Genomic DNA, 14,598 nt, shown 5'->3' on the forward strand with positions numbered 1-14,598 from the left:
CACTGTTGGAATAAATCTGTTTCAAAATAGGCACCTACTTTGAAGATACTGGAAGCAACATCAATGGGACTGGTAAGCAACATGTTGCTCAGGAGCCAGTGGTTGGGGTTTACTGATAGCAGGTAGCAAAAAAAAACATACTTTCTAAGCAGCACTGCCATTATCAACCTGTCTAGTGGGATGCAACTCGATCCTCTGGCATGTAGTGACTTCTCTTGCCGCTCCTTGACTACTCTGCTCACTGGTGTCACACAAGTACCGCCCACAGCCTAGCAACAATGAGTCCTGAGTGCAATGCAAGTCAGTGTTTCAGCACTGCCGACACCAGAAACGGGACATTAAGCTGCCGAACCGGGACTGTGGGCTATGGGCAGCAAATTGGGAGTGTCCTGGGAAAAGCGTGACAGTTGGGAGGTATGTAATACATGTGTTGATGTCTTTTTGCCTCTGGGTATATAAGGTTGCAATGGTGAGTCAAGGTGAGGGGGATTATTTATTAGTGCTCTGTCTTACTGTACTGCAATGTTTGGTTCATTCTCAAGACCTGCTTCTATCAGCTAAACTGCAATCTGATCGTATTTAGTTTTATTGCAGGTAATAAGACTTGAACGGGGAGTATCAGTTACAAAACTACAAAGGCAGGAGAAAATATGTTAATTATATATGATCTAAGTTTCTAAGGAAACAAAGTGTTTTATGTGACAATTCCCTGTCTTGGGATGATCATACTCTCTAGGGAAACTCTAAATGGTATTTATGGTATTTCCACTAAACATGGCAACACTTGAATATGTTGAACATCCAGTTGCCTTCCAAGTCAACATCTAATAAAATAAAATAATCAATTTGAGCAAAATATTTTATATGTTGTTTATTTTATATGCTGTGTTCAAAAATAGATTGCAGCTTTCTATTGATAGCTTTGAACAAGTAACCTATATGACCACTCCCACACCCACACATCTATATATTCTGTCTGTGCAAGAACCAAGGTAAATAGTTTTTTGTAAAGAATGGAAAATAAAAATGAAACACTACTCGCACAGAGGCATCTACTACTTTCAAAATATAATCACCATTAAAATTAATTTTTAGTAAGTTGCAAACAGTAGCATTCCAAGACAATCATCAATTTGTATACATTTTGTTTTAGTTTTTTTTCCTAATTATTATACTTTCTGTATTGCAGATCCCAGGCTTGGGATTTAAACTGCTGTCTGATTGTTTCTAGGTCATAGTTACCCTAGGAACCCGCAGCAGATTTAAATAATTTCATATATTGCAGTGCAGTGCAGAAATTAATTGTCTAAATCCTTGTTACGTAAAAAGTTATGCCAAAACGTATGCAATTTATGCAACTTACGCAAAAAAATGGATAGAAAACTTCAGTCACGCTTTACTGCTGTGCTGCAAGTTCAGTCACCCCCACCCCCTCCCAGCAGCTGATCAGCAGAACAATAGGAAGGTAGCAAGATAGCTGCTCCCAGTAGATATCAGAATAGCACTCAATAGTAAGAAATCCAAGTCCAGCTTGCGACTCCTCCAGTAACATGGGAGTAGGAGAAACAATAGGTTACCTGAAAGCAGTTCTAATGTGCAGCACTGGTTCCTTCTGAAAGCACAAACTCAGGCACAATGCACTGAGATGGCACCTACACACCAACATTACAGCTAAAAAAATACATTTGTTGGTTCAAGAATAAAATTGTAAATGGTAGAGTGAATTATTTGCTAGAACAATAATTATTTTTACTATTTTTATGAACTACTACTACTGGCTAGCCACAGCAAGATCACTTCCATATCAAGCATTGACAGCACAGAGCATGGGCAGGAAGGTGGGAAGGGGTTAAATTTAGAGCAAACTTAACTGACTCCCAATAAACTGAATGACTTATTAGCACATTAATCAATGAAACTCTTTATATGCTGAAACTCTTTATATAATACTGCTTATTATAGAGTAAAATCAGCTGTTTATATTGCACACATAAGGGGCATGGGCAAAACTTTGGTACTGCTTACTTGTGTTCATGGGGGGGAACCATATAACTTGTGCGGGGCCCCAAAGTTTCTAATGGCAACCCTGATTGCGCCATCCCAGGTGCTTAACTGCCTACACAAGCAGTTGTGTTGCACTGAATTCCATCGTGTGTGCCTGTACCCAGGCCGATGCAACAAATCTGCGTGCATACTCAACAATAAAGTTGGCCATACACGCACCGATAATATCGTACGAAACCTCATTTCGTACGATATTCGGTGCGTGTATGGCAAGTCGGCGAGTCAACCGATATCGCAGGAAGCTGATCGGGCCAGTTAAAAGATTTTGATCGGGCGCCATAGAAGGCGCCTGACCAAAATCTGTCTTCAGCACTGAATCGTCAGAAGGAGGTAGAAATCCTATTGTTTCTACCTCCTTATCTGCCGTTTCAGCCCTGAACTGTTTGTGGCTGATTGTACGATCTTTCGTGCAAAAATCGCCACGTGTGGCCACCTTAAGATTTTTGAAGTGTAGGGGTGGATTCTTAGCCTGCTTTTATCTTCAAGATTATGCCCTGTGTGGCTTAAGACTTATTGTAATGTGAACTCCAGAAAGCTTTACCAGAAGGCATGAGAGCTGAAGGTAAAGGAAACAGAAGAAAAATAAACATTACACCGACACAAACAACACTTGAATGGTTTATGGGATAAGGGAATGTGTTATTTGAACTTTAAAGAGCGCTGTTTCCTTGTACCATATCATATAAGTGTTCACAAATCACTCTTTTAATATCCTGTTATTTAGAGACAACCCCCTTCTGCAAAGCAGGTACCAAGCAGGTTGCAAAACTACCTGCTTGGTACTGTTTTTATAGTTTGACAGTTACCACAGCCCTTCTGCAATATGCAACATAAGATGTGCAATATATATACAATATATACATCCTTGAAGTACAGTTCTACTGAATGCAGTCTGTATGGTGGTAGAGGTGCTTAATAGGCATACCTAGGTGAATCTAAATCCTGTGCCAGTGAAAAAATGGGGAAAAAATAAATAAATTATAAACACTGGGCACATTTGCACCTAGGCAGTAACTCATAGCAACCAATTAGTGTTATGGAACAGACAACGACCAATAATGTCACAAAATGTTATGAAATAGGGTCTGGGATTTCACAATTTATGGTTGTGGTTGTAAAAAATGACTAGAAATGTGTGGTTTCTAATACATCTGTCACTATGTCATTAATACACATGGCTTGCACAGCTTATAACACTGTAATCACATATTACGTACTGTTGGCTACAACTAAGGAGGGTAATCTAATGGAATGTCTTGCGCATCCACCAATCAGTGAGGGAAGGAGTAGGTGGAGGTCTATTCTCTAGAACAGTGATCCCCAATCAGTGGCTTGCGAGCAGCATGTTGCTCCCAGTACCCAACAAGCAGGTGCTTATTTTTGAATTCCTGCCCAAATTTGGCTGCATAAACATCAGGGGTACTGCCAAACAGAACCTCCTGTAGGCCGTCAGTGCATATAGGGGTTATCAAATAGCCAATCACTGTCCTTATTTGGCACCCAAGGAATTTTTTTCATGTTTGTATTGTATCTTCTTTCTTAGCTTGCCCGGCTGTCTCTCCACATACCCAGAATCACATATGCAGAATAAAATCTCTGATTCCACACTAATGTGCAGGCATAGGTTGAACTGTTTGTAAAGGACAGCACTGCTGTAAAATCTTCCTAAACCCGGGGGAAATCCTAGTAAAGGCTTCCTTGTTTTTTAATGGGGGATTCTGTCTCATAGTTGTCTACTCTGCATTTTGCAGAGGGCTATGGGAGTTACAAAAAAAGCTTCAAATATTGCAGCTGACCATACATTGCCAGTTCGTTTGGCAATCTGGGCCCAATTTTGCCACCAACACTCATGGTCACGATTGGATCATATCCTAGTGCCTATGTATGATGATCCATCAAACAAGGACCACATCAAAGCATCCATGTGCTCCTTGTCTGACAGGATTTTTCAAACCTGCCAAATTGATCAAGCAGGTATCGGCTGGGCAGGCCCATCAGCTGGTCTAGAGGGAGTGGGACAGCAGCTTTTATTGGCATGTGTATGACCACCTTAAAGGAACAGTTTAGTGTAAAATGATACTGGGTAAAAAAAATAGACTGCGCAAAATAAAAATATTTCTAATATAGTGAACGGATGTCTAACATTATAGCCAGAACACTACTACCTGCTTTCTAACCTCTAGTTAGTCAGTGACTTTAAGGGGGGGCACATGGGACATAACTGTTCAGTTAGTTTGTGAGCAAGCAGGTCAGATTCAAAAGCAAACTAACTGAACAGTTATGTCCCATGTGCCCCCCCCCCCTCAAGTCACTGATTGGTTACTGGCTGCTAACAGCTTAGAGAGCTAAAAAGAAAGAAGTAGTGTTCTGGCTTTTATGTTAGACATCTGCCCACTCCAGCCTTTATAGATTACATTTTTGCCTAACTAACTATATTGAAAACATTTTTTATTTTGCGCAGTATATCTATTTTACACAGTTTTATTTTTACACTGAACAGTTCCTTTTACCGCATAGTAACCAACTTTGTATTTCTATCAATCAAATTGCTTTTTGACTTTTATTCCATTACCCCATGTGTTTCATACAACAGTCTCTATAACTGGGTGCCCATATAGTAGTCAGTCTGTGTTTAATAGAATGACCTTATTTCTGCCACCCTTGTCTGACACTTTTTACACAGCGTTTCACACCACTTTTCATGACAGAATTTTTGCCATTGACTTCAATCGATGATACCAGGTGTGAGATGCTGAGACATTTATAAATTGCAGGATAAATTCTTTGCAGTGGATTATTTTCATGATGCGTTAATTTATACATAAGTTGGAAAGCCTATATATATATATATATATATATATATATATATATATATATATAGATAGGGCATTTATTTTACAGAACATATTGCATCTTTTCTTTAGGTAAACTATTTTACAAGTGTGTGGTATAACTACCAAGAAAGCAGAACCTTGGCCATGGGGGGCCTGTGCTATAGGGGGACCTGCAGGGGCTGTCATGGGTAACTCAGACATGTGAAATCAGGGGTGACCCATGACTTTGTTCACACATGGGTCACCCATGATTTTTTGCAGGAGAAGACCAGCGAGGGGAAGGCACAGGTGACCCTCTATCTTGCTTGTGTTGCGGGTCACCCATGATTTTGTGTAGGGGGCCTGGAATTTTTTTCACAGGGCGGCCCGGGCACCCTAAGTTATACCCCTGTTCCACAGGTGGATGAAAGTGTGCGGATGTTCTGTATTTGCGCTACTGCTCAGACAGCTACTCCTCTGTCTTTACTGTAAAAAGGCAACATCTTCCTGCTGGAATGTTCCTTTTGTCCTGCGGTTCCCATGGTAATACAGGCTTGCCCACAGCAGGAGAGCTATAAAAGGGTTGTATGTGAAACGTCAGTATTTTTATGGAGCATTCTTGGTCTGGGAGAGCTGATAACTTTACAAGGAAAGAGACATGTAAAAGTGCAGCATGTAATTAGGCTAACAATTAGGTCATGTAGGTGGCCTGGGCACAGGGCTGAAAGTGGGAGTGGTAGGCAGTACAAGAATTTGCCTTGTACTGCTGGTAGAGTTCAACCATTTTGTGAGGGGGGGTAGCATAATTTGGTTTATAATTTTGTCTTATAGATTATTTATAAGGTTTTGACTTATTTGTAAGCACTGCTTTATAAAAGAAATGCATGTCCACAGGATTAATCAACCTCCTAACTAAAAATGGCCCTATAAAAGGCCATAAATGGATGCTACCCTCATCTCTGATTAGTGAAATTCTTATTGTTCTGTTGTGCTTGAAGAATAGATTTATGAGAGTCTTGGTTTTCTTTCAGAAAGTTGGGTAGAAGTTGAATAAAATTATTTTAACTGAGGGTGGTAAATTAGCCACTACAAACATAGGCTGGTACATGTGTTTGTATCAGTTTATCCGCAGGCCTAGAATTTCTCCGGTGTGGCATTGGCCAGAGATGGTTCACATGAATATAATTAATGGCCTCATATCTCACCCTCAGTGTCGGAGCAGGTCAAGGGGGGGGCAAATCTCAACTGCGCTCTTTGCAGTAGAGGAGCCAAATTTCCAGTTTTATAACTGGAATTTCAACTCTTAAAGCTACTAGGAGGACTTTTTAAGGCTCTCTACTTACAATAGAACAACAGCCCTACAATTTGTGGTTCCAGGGCTGTTTATGGGAAATTTTTATTGGGGGATTGTAGGTGTAAAAAATGAAACCATCCCCACCCAGTTGCAATTGCATCTGGTCACCCACAGTTCGGGTCACCTGCAAACCCACCCTACAGAGGAAGCAGACACAGGCCCCCGCGGTCTTGTTGTCTGCTTTTTCTATAGTTATGCCACTTGTGCACCAAGTAAATAGTGTCTACTTTTTGGGCATGCCATTTTAAACAATAACACAAGAAAAAGGGAAAGTTGTGCTCAACCACTAAATTGTAAACCATTAGGCGGGGGTGCAATGAGGCTGTGACCACAAAATACATATAAACAACCGCAAAAAATCCTCTGCACTCACCCATTATCAATATGTAGAAATAGGACATTTCTGTGCATTCAGCTACTAAGAAATGCCTTCCCTCCCCACCCCAAAAACAGGGATTGTTTGTCCATATATTGCAATATACTTCAAGCTGGCCAACTACGTCAAAGTCATCCCTTCTGGCCAGTCCTATACTGACTGACCTATATAAGTAATTTAAGATTAGTACTGTGTTATTGTTTATACAGGAGCAGTGGCCAGCTCCATGTTGTAGCCCCCACTATTCCCAGCTACAGTCAGGTGATCCCAATGGAGCCAATAAAAGGGCAACCATATGGAAGTTTTAACCTTATAAGCAAGCATGTTGCAGGTAAAACTTAGTCCCTTTGCTCAGTACTAATCTTAAATTACTTATATAGGTCAGTCAGTGTAGGACTGGCCAGAAGGGATGACTTTGACGTAGTTGGCCAGCTTGAAGTATATTGCAATGTACGGACAAACAATCCCTCTTTTTGGGGTGGGGAGGGAAGGCATTTCTTAGTAGCTGAATGCACAGAAATGTCCTAATGTCCTATTTATACATATTGATAATGGGTGAGTGCAGAGGATTTTTTGCGGTAGTTTATATGCCCTTTTAAACCATGGCTCATTTTCCATTTACTTCAGTGAATATATCAATAGTGAAGCAGCACCCCTCCAACTTTTGCAGCCCCCAAGCACATTATACTCAGTGAAAGGCAGTTTGTAGTGCAACACTAGGCAAAGAATATATACAGTATACAGGTTCTGGCTCCCCCAGGTAAGCAACAAAGGAAAAAATTGAATTATGATGATACAGAGCCAATTTGATTTATAATGCCCACAAAATTAATATAGCAGGGTAAAAATGTCATGTACAACAGACCCATAACACGTAACAAAATGAATGCAGTGGCAAATTCATAGATACTCCCACCGAAAGAAAGTGTAAATTAAACAGAGCCATTTTTATGTAACAACCTTAGCATATACTGTAAAAAAATCATGTTCAGTTATTACAAGGAAAAGGTTAATAGTGTCATTGTTGGAGAACCCAAGGAGCAAGAGCCAATCCCTGCAAGATAAGAGTCTACATAAGGAAAGCCTCTTGGGGAAATGAGCAGGGAGAGAAACTAAAGAGCATCATTTAGAACACATTTGGATTTCTTACAGCCAGTATTCTCTCTGTGCTGACCACTGAGGCAGGTTGCGAGGAAGAGCAGGGATATCTGCTGAAGGCACCAACCAGCCTGTCCCTGCAGAGTTCTCTGTGTAGTAAATTCTCTCCCATTCCCCCACCAACAGAATATTTCTTACAGCAAAGCCAGCCATCTGAAGCAAGTTCCTGCACTGCTTCTGCAGTTCCTGCCACTTTAATAGCACTAATGTTTGCCAGAAAATGTAAATAGCTGCTGGGCTAGAGCACATACAGAGCAGTCACTTTTATCTTCCTACTGGGCTGTGGGACAGGCACAACAGGAGACTGACAGTTCTGACTACTTGTACATTCGGAGGTTCCCCTCGCTCCAGCACCTGGAGTTGTGGATATAACTGGAAATGCTGATATGCAAAGCAATGTAACTTTCCCAGTGCCACAAATATCTGCTGCCAAGTCTGTACGAGCTCCGTCCTCAGCAAATGAAGGTACACATCCTTGTTATTTGGCAAGTAGGGCTTATTTGTAATGGGTGTGTAAACTTTTTTACCTTTGAAAAAAGGTGAATTAAGTGGTGTAAAATAAATGGCCTATCTATAAATAAAGGTTTTAGTACTTATATAGGGAAGAAGAAAGACCAGTCGGCACTTTATCCAAACTTGAATATCATTACTTACAGTTCTCACCCAATAAGTACACCTTGCAGGACCATTTAATACTTATGTATGAATTAAACAGCACATTGGTATGATGAAAATAATTCTAATTTAATTATAATTTTATTAAATACAGTCTGGCACCTTTATGGGAACACTGTTATATACACTGTAGTTGTATTAAACATATGAGGGTAATGTAATAAAAGTCAAAAAGTCATGTGTTTAATAGAAATATGTGAATAGTTACCATGAGCTAAGGTGGCTATGTACGGACCCATAAAAGTCGGAAGGTTATATGGATAATATATCATTGTTAGATTACATTTTTATGTATACTGCATTTCAAAAGGAAGTCCACATTGAAATAAGATTTTAGTATGAGGTGGACAATTTGGTATTGATCTTCATTTTTTTTTATATAGACTCTTTTTGTTCTGCTGCTGCATAGTTTTACTTTTAGCATGGGGAGGTTAGAAATTACAAAAAAGCGGTATGAATGTATTTATATGTATATATTTATATATTATATGTATATTTTATATTTATATGTATATAATGTACATTATTATATATCTATAATATTTATTATATAGTGCTAATAGGATAGGCGGCACTGTACAATTTTACATAGGTTCCAAACTGTATGCAGACATCCCCTATGAGAGAATTACCTAAGGACACACAATACACATGATGATTTGTACCATTAGACATTATCCAGATTCCCACAGTTAAACACAAGTTACACTTATTATTATGACAGAAACACAATAGTGCAGGAATCTACACTGATATTTGCTTTTGAAATTTTCTCTAGAGCGTTTTGCCCTTTTTGTGTTCCTGTTGTTGTTGAATTCCATGCCTCTTGTCACAAACACAGATGTGTCAGATGGGAGCTAAGCCATTGTCGCTGCTGCCTAGTGACAAAGTGTAAACTATCCCAGGGGCAACTGCTGTCATTTTACTGTGCCTTGGTAAAACCCACAGAGCAAACTATAGGTTATTTGGAACAAGTTTCTGTTTTTTTCAACTATGTATTCAAATATTGTTTTAAGGAATACACTGCCCTAAACCTTTGTACCTAAGCCATAAAATATTAATATTTTATGGACTGCGGACCAGCATAAAATCCTAAAGATAGGGCGTAGAACAGAAAGAAAATGAGCCATCTATTATTGTTTCTAGTTTTTTTATGTATGTTGTTTTTGAGTTTGCCATGAAAAAAGTTTTTTTTACTTTTCAAGGACTTGACATTGTTTTTGTTCCTAAAAGTTATTAAAAGGGATGCAAAAACAAAAATAGAATGTTACTTAGGGAACACTCACTCTCTTTAAGAGAAAACTCTACCTTCCGGAGCACTAAAACATTATTTTGTCTTGCACTTAAGGGCAAATGCCCATACCTAGTGCACTCTTACCTTCCAATTTGTGCCTGTATGTTACCCAACCACTTAGATTGTAAGCTCTACGGGGCAGGGACCTCCTTCCTACTGTGTCTCATACCACATGGCACTTGATCTCTGTGTATTTATACTTATTCATTGTATTTATTATAACACTTGTCCTCCCTGTGTGTAATTTTGTATATTGTAAGACTGTACAGCACTGCGTACTCTTGTGGCGCTTTATAAATAAAGTTATACAGACGTACACTGTATGTAATAAAATTGTAATTCTAATCAACATTCCACTACATCATTTTAAAAAAATGTTAAGGATTTTAAAGTTATTTAAATATTACTTTATGGAAATTTTATTTTTTGGTTTACTACCCCTTTAACCAATGTTAAGTTCCTGGACTTTACCTGAAGTCATCATGAAAGCATTTTTCTCCAGGCCACCACTTGAGTCTCATATCTAGAAAGAATCACAACTAAACTAACACACACAAGGGATAAGAACTTGAGGGACTACATTTCAGTGATTAAACTGAGTTAGAAAATGAGCCCCCAGGCTAAACCGCGCACCTCTGAGTTCTCTATAAGCTATGTGTATTAATTGCTTAGTTTAGAACTAGCATCACAGTTTAACACTTAAAGAGTAAAATAAAAAAAGAGTTACAAAAAGTTTGCCACTAAATAACTCCATTGGTCACCCCCATACTTCCCACATTTATGACGTCTCAGGGCACGGACATGCCCTGTTGTGATTCTGTGAGACAAGCTCCTGCTGTTCAGAGAAATCCCTGCCCCTATTTCATAACAGGTTGTGATATCATTGGTCAGTGACTGTTTCATAACACTGATGTCATGCTTATCTCATTCATTGCCATATTCATAAAGTGTTAGTAGCAATATTTACTATTTCAACACACACTCCCAGGTTCAATCACTGTTGACACTGCCTATTTATATAGTAACTTAGTTTACAAAAGACACATGTCCATCAAGTTCAACCTTTTCTGTCTATATAAAACCTGCCCAACTGCTACTTGACCCAGAGGCAAAAAACCCTTTGGAAGCCAATCCGTGGATCAGCTTGTACTAAGAGGTTCCAATAACCCAGTATTTTCTCACTTGCTAAATAGCCATCCAACCCCTTCTTGAAGCTATCTAATGTATCTGCCAATACAACTTATTTAGGGAGGGAAAACAAAAACCTTCAATTTTTCATGATTCTGCTCTAATAGGGGTAGTGAGCTGAATCCTTCCTCCCCATTGAAAATCACTTCACAAATTAATTACTAAATATGAAACTGAATGTCAATTATCATTACCAAATCAAATTCACATTCTTGTTGCTAGGGTACCTATGACATAGTAATAAAAAAAATGTAAATAAAATAAAAATGTAGGCAAATTGCAGATTGTCTTATGGTGGCAATACACATTATAATTCTGATCGTTCCTACTGTCCACTAACATTCAGGGCTGAATTGTCAGATATGAAGTTAGAAACAAAAGAATTATTTTCCTATCTGATGATTCAGCACTAAACACTTGCTTTTGCCTTCGCCTTCAAAGGTGCCCAATCAAAATTTTCCATCCCGCCTGATTGATGAGACGTCCGATATACAAGGCCTTTAGTCACCTTGTCTCCCGCCATACATGCACTGAATATCATATGGCCATCTTTATAATGCTACGTTCTACAACATGGTACAATTTTATTTATAAGGTGAATTACCTTTTAATGGTGATTATATTTTGAAGGTGGCAGCTGTCTCTTTGTTTGAGTAGTGCAGGGGGCTCAAACTCAATTTACCTGGGGGCCGCAGGAGGCAAAGTCAGGATGAGGCTGGGCCGCATAAGGGATTTCACAAAAAATTGGCTTTCAAGGGATAATGCAAGGCGCGGCGGGCGGGAGCTGCTGATTGCGGAAATGACGTTATGCCATCATAACAGTTATTATGGGAAGACGTTCTGTGTGCACAATTAGCTGCTAAGGAGCTAATTTCTGCACACAGAACGTCTTCCCATAATAACTGTTATGATGGCATAACGTCATTTCCGCAATCAGCAGCTCCCGCCCGCCGTGCCTTGCATTATCCCTTGAATCGCAATAAAAATCGCGGTCCATTCATTGCTTTTGAGAAGGCGTTGGTGCGGGCCACAAAATACTGTACCGAGGGCCGCAAATGGCCCGCGGGCCGCGAGTTTGAGACCCCTGGAGTAGTGTTTCATTTTTACTTTCAACTCTTTACATAAAGCTTTGTTCTTGTATAAACAGAGTATATATATATGTGTGGGTGTGGAAGCAGCCATATAGCTCATCTTCTTATAGCCATCAGTAGAATGCTACAATCTATTTTTGAACAATGCATTTATAAATTTATGGTATTATGCTCAAATGTATAATTTTCCTTTATTAGATTTCCACAAGAAAGACTAAATTAAATTCTGATAAATTTCTGATATTTCAGCATTTTAAACACTGTGCGTTGAACAAATTTGCGTTTTGTTGTGTTTAGTGTAGCATAAACAGCCATGTCAAATATCTGCTCATCCCATGACAGTGAATTGTCACATAAATACTTTGCCTACAAACTCATATATAATTAACACATTTTCTCCTGCCTTTGTAATATGCGATTAATGTAATGGATACTCCTCATTAAAGTCTTATTACCTGCAATAAAACCAGATACGATCAGATTGCAGTTTAGCTGAAAGAAGCAGGTCCTAAACATAAACCAGACATGGCAGTACATTTAAGAGCGCTGATAAATAATCCCCATCAGCCTGACTCACCATTGCAACCTTATATCTCCTGAGGCAAAAACACATGAACACATACAATGAATTTAGAAGCAACTCTCTCATTCAGTAGAAGAGGTTCTGTTTCAACAGTCATCTAATGTCGTATTTGCTGTGCAGCTAAGTTTTAAGCATTTATGGGAAGGCAAATGTTCATTGATCTTTCTCTGTCTTGCTGATTGATACCCAGCAGACCCCACTACTGTATAATGTAAAAATGAGTCTTTATCATTTCTTTTGTGTCCAGTCAGACTGTGGGTACAGAGCATATGGGTAATGGCACATGGGCGCATGCAAACAGCCCATGAAGTCTGCTTCCACCAGGATCAGCTTTAGGGCTCTGGCACACGGGGAGATTAGTCGCCCGCGGCAAATCTCCTGTGTCTCGGGCGACTAATCTCCCCGGATTGCCATCCCACCGGCTGGCGGATGGCATACGCGGCTTCGCGGTTTCAGTAAAATTGCGCAAGTTGCCTCGAGAGGCGTATGCCATCCCACCGGCGATTTACATTTTCGCCGGTGGGATGGCAATCTGGGGAGATTAGTCGCCCGCGAACAGGGAGTTTTGTCACGGACGACTAATCTCCCCGTGTGTCAGAGCCCTTACATTTTTGTAAATAGAAAGCACTGCCATGTGCCTTAGGAGTGGCTAGGTGGAAATTGCATTTTCCAGCTTTTTTAAATCACTTATGGATCCGTTGTTGCTGGCTGTATTTAGGATCCCCAAAACCCTAGCCAGTATAAAGAAAGATATACAGTTCTTTCCATCATGCTGACTTGTGAGTTCCTACTAGCAAATCCTGCTTTGGGATAAAAAAAAAACCCTTTTAATTAATTAATATAATGCTTACCATAATTCCTGATGATCAGACATGGCACTCTTTAGTGCAATTTGGCTTTTAGCTTTGGGTTTCCAGCCTCATATTTAGTTTATGTGTAGCATCTATTAATCAGAATGCTTGAGAACTGGTGTTTTCTGGTTATGGGTTTTTTTGCTAATTTGGATCACCATACCTTTGAAAAAAAATTGAAAATGAAACTTAATTGCTTTGTCACAGGTTTCCAGGTAATGGATCCCATACCTGTACCTTCTTGGATTTAAAAGAGATGTATTAAACATTATAGCCTTGGTTACCTCTCTTTCCATGACCCATCAGTAAATGTTGCTGTGCCTTATGCCAAGAAAACAAAACTATTCTAGGCTAGGCTAAATACACATCTCTCTCCAAACAAATCTAAGGATATATTTAGACAAGCTTACAATGAGGGCTTAGCAAAAAGCTGTGACGCATTAAATGAAAATATTACTTAGTGCTTCCAGGAATATTACAATCTTCAGTCTACTGAACTATTTAAAAACATGTTACAAACCTGATTTTACATCTCTGATTATATTGATGATCAGAATAATTCAGATTCAGGGCAAGTCCTTTTAGGGTCTTGTATCTGTAGCATAGAGGAAAACAGAATAAAAATCAAGAAAAATCAAGTGCCAGCAGCTGTTAAACATTGTTATCATCAAGAGACAGATACAAATATGTATTCTTAAGAAAATCTATGCAATCTCTATATAAATATGCCCTTAATAAAAATTCTCAGGTGCTTGCTGAATGAGCACAAAGGGGTGTGCTCTTGTGCCCCTTTAGTTCACTGCAGTTCTTCCTCCAGTCTGTAGTAAATTATCCATAGAGTCTTTAGTGCTATAGTTACAAAATCTTACACTAGTTTTTTAGAGAAAGGGTAATTTCATGCCAATAGCATTTAAGGTGTGTAGTAAATGAATATTCTGCAATCACATCAAAAATATTAGTTAACATTTACTTTGAAAACAGGGGAGTAAATAAAGCAAAAGCAGACCCTATGACCACTAGTGGGCCTAGGAGGTATAGGGGGGTCCAGAGGAACACTAATTAAGAAGCAGCTTCAGTAAATGTTTATGTATAATGTCTTATTCACAAATTTGAGTAGGTCTTAAAATAATTTTGCTATGGGATCCAGAACC

General features: G+C 39.1%; 1 protein-coding gene across 3 annotated transcripts in view; it reads left to right on the top strand.

Moving 5' to 3' along the window:
- The first annotated feature begins 257 nt into the window (after positions 1-257).
- Positions 258-14,598, top strand: part of tmc5 (transmembrane channel like 5) — a 54,550-nt gene continuing 40,209 nt past the window's right edge. For 2 of the 3 annotated variants that reach the window (XM_002932210.5, XM_012971354.3), the window contains exon 1: positions 258-414. The gene's annotated coding sequence lies outside the window, so the exon portion shown is untranslated. Of the gene's footprint in view, positions 415-7,743; positions 8,231-14,598 lie in introns of those variants that run through there. The other variant, XM_012971353.3, reaches the window with a different exon arrangement.

Source organism: Xenopus tropicalis, chromosome 9 (assembly GCF_000004195.4).
Source record: "Xenopus tropicalis strain Nigerian chromosome 9, UCB_Xtro_10.0, whole genome shotgun sequence".
In the NCBI taxonomy this organism is placed as follows: domain Eukaryota; kingdom Metazoa; phylum Chordata; class Amphibia; order Anura; family Pipidae; genus Xenopus; species Xenopus tropicalis.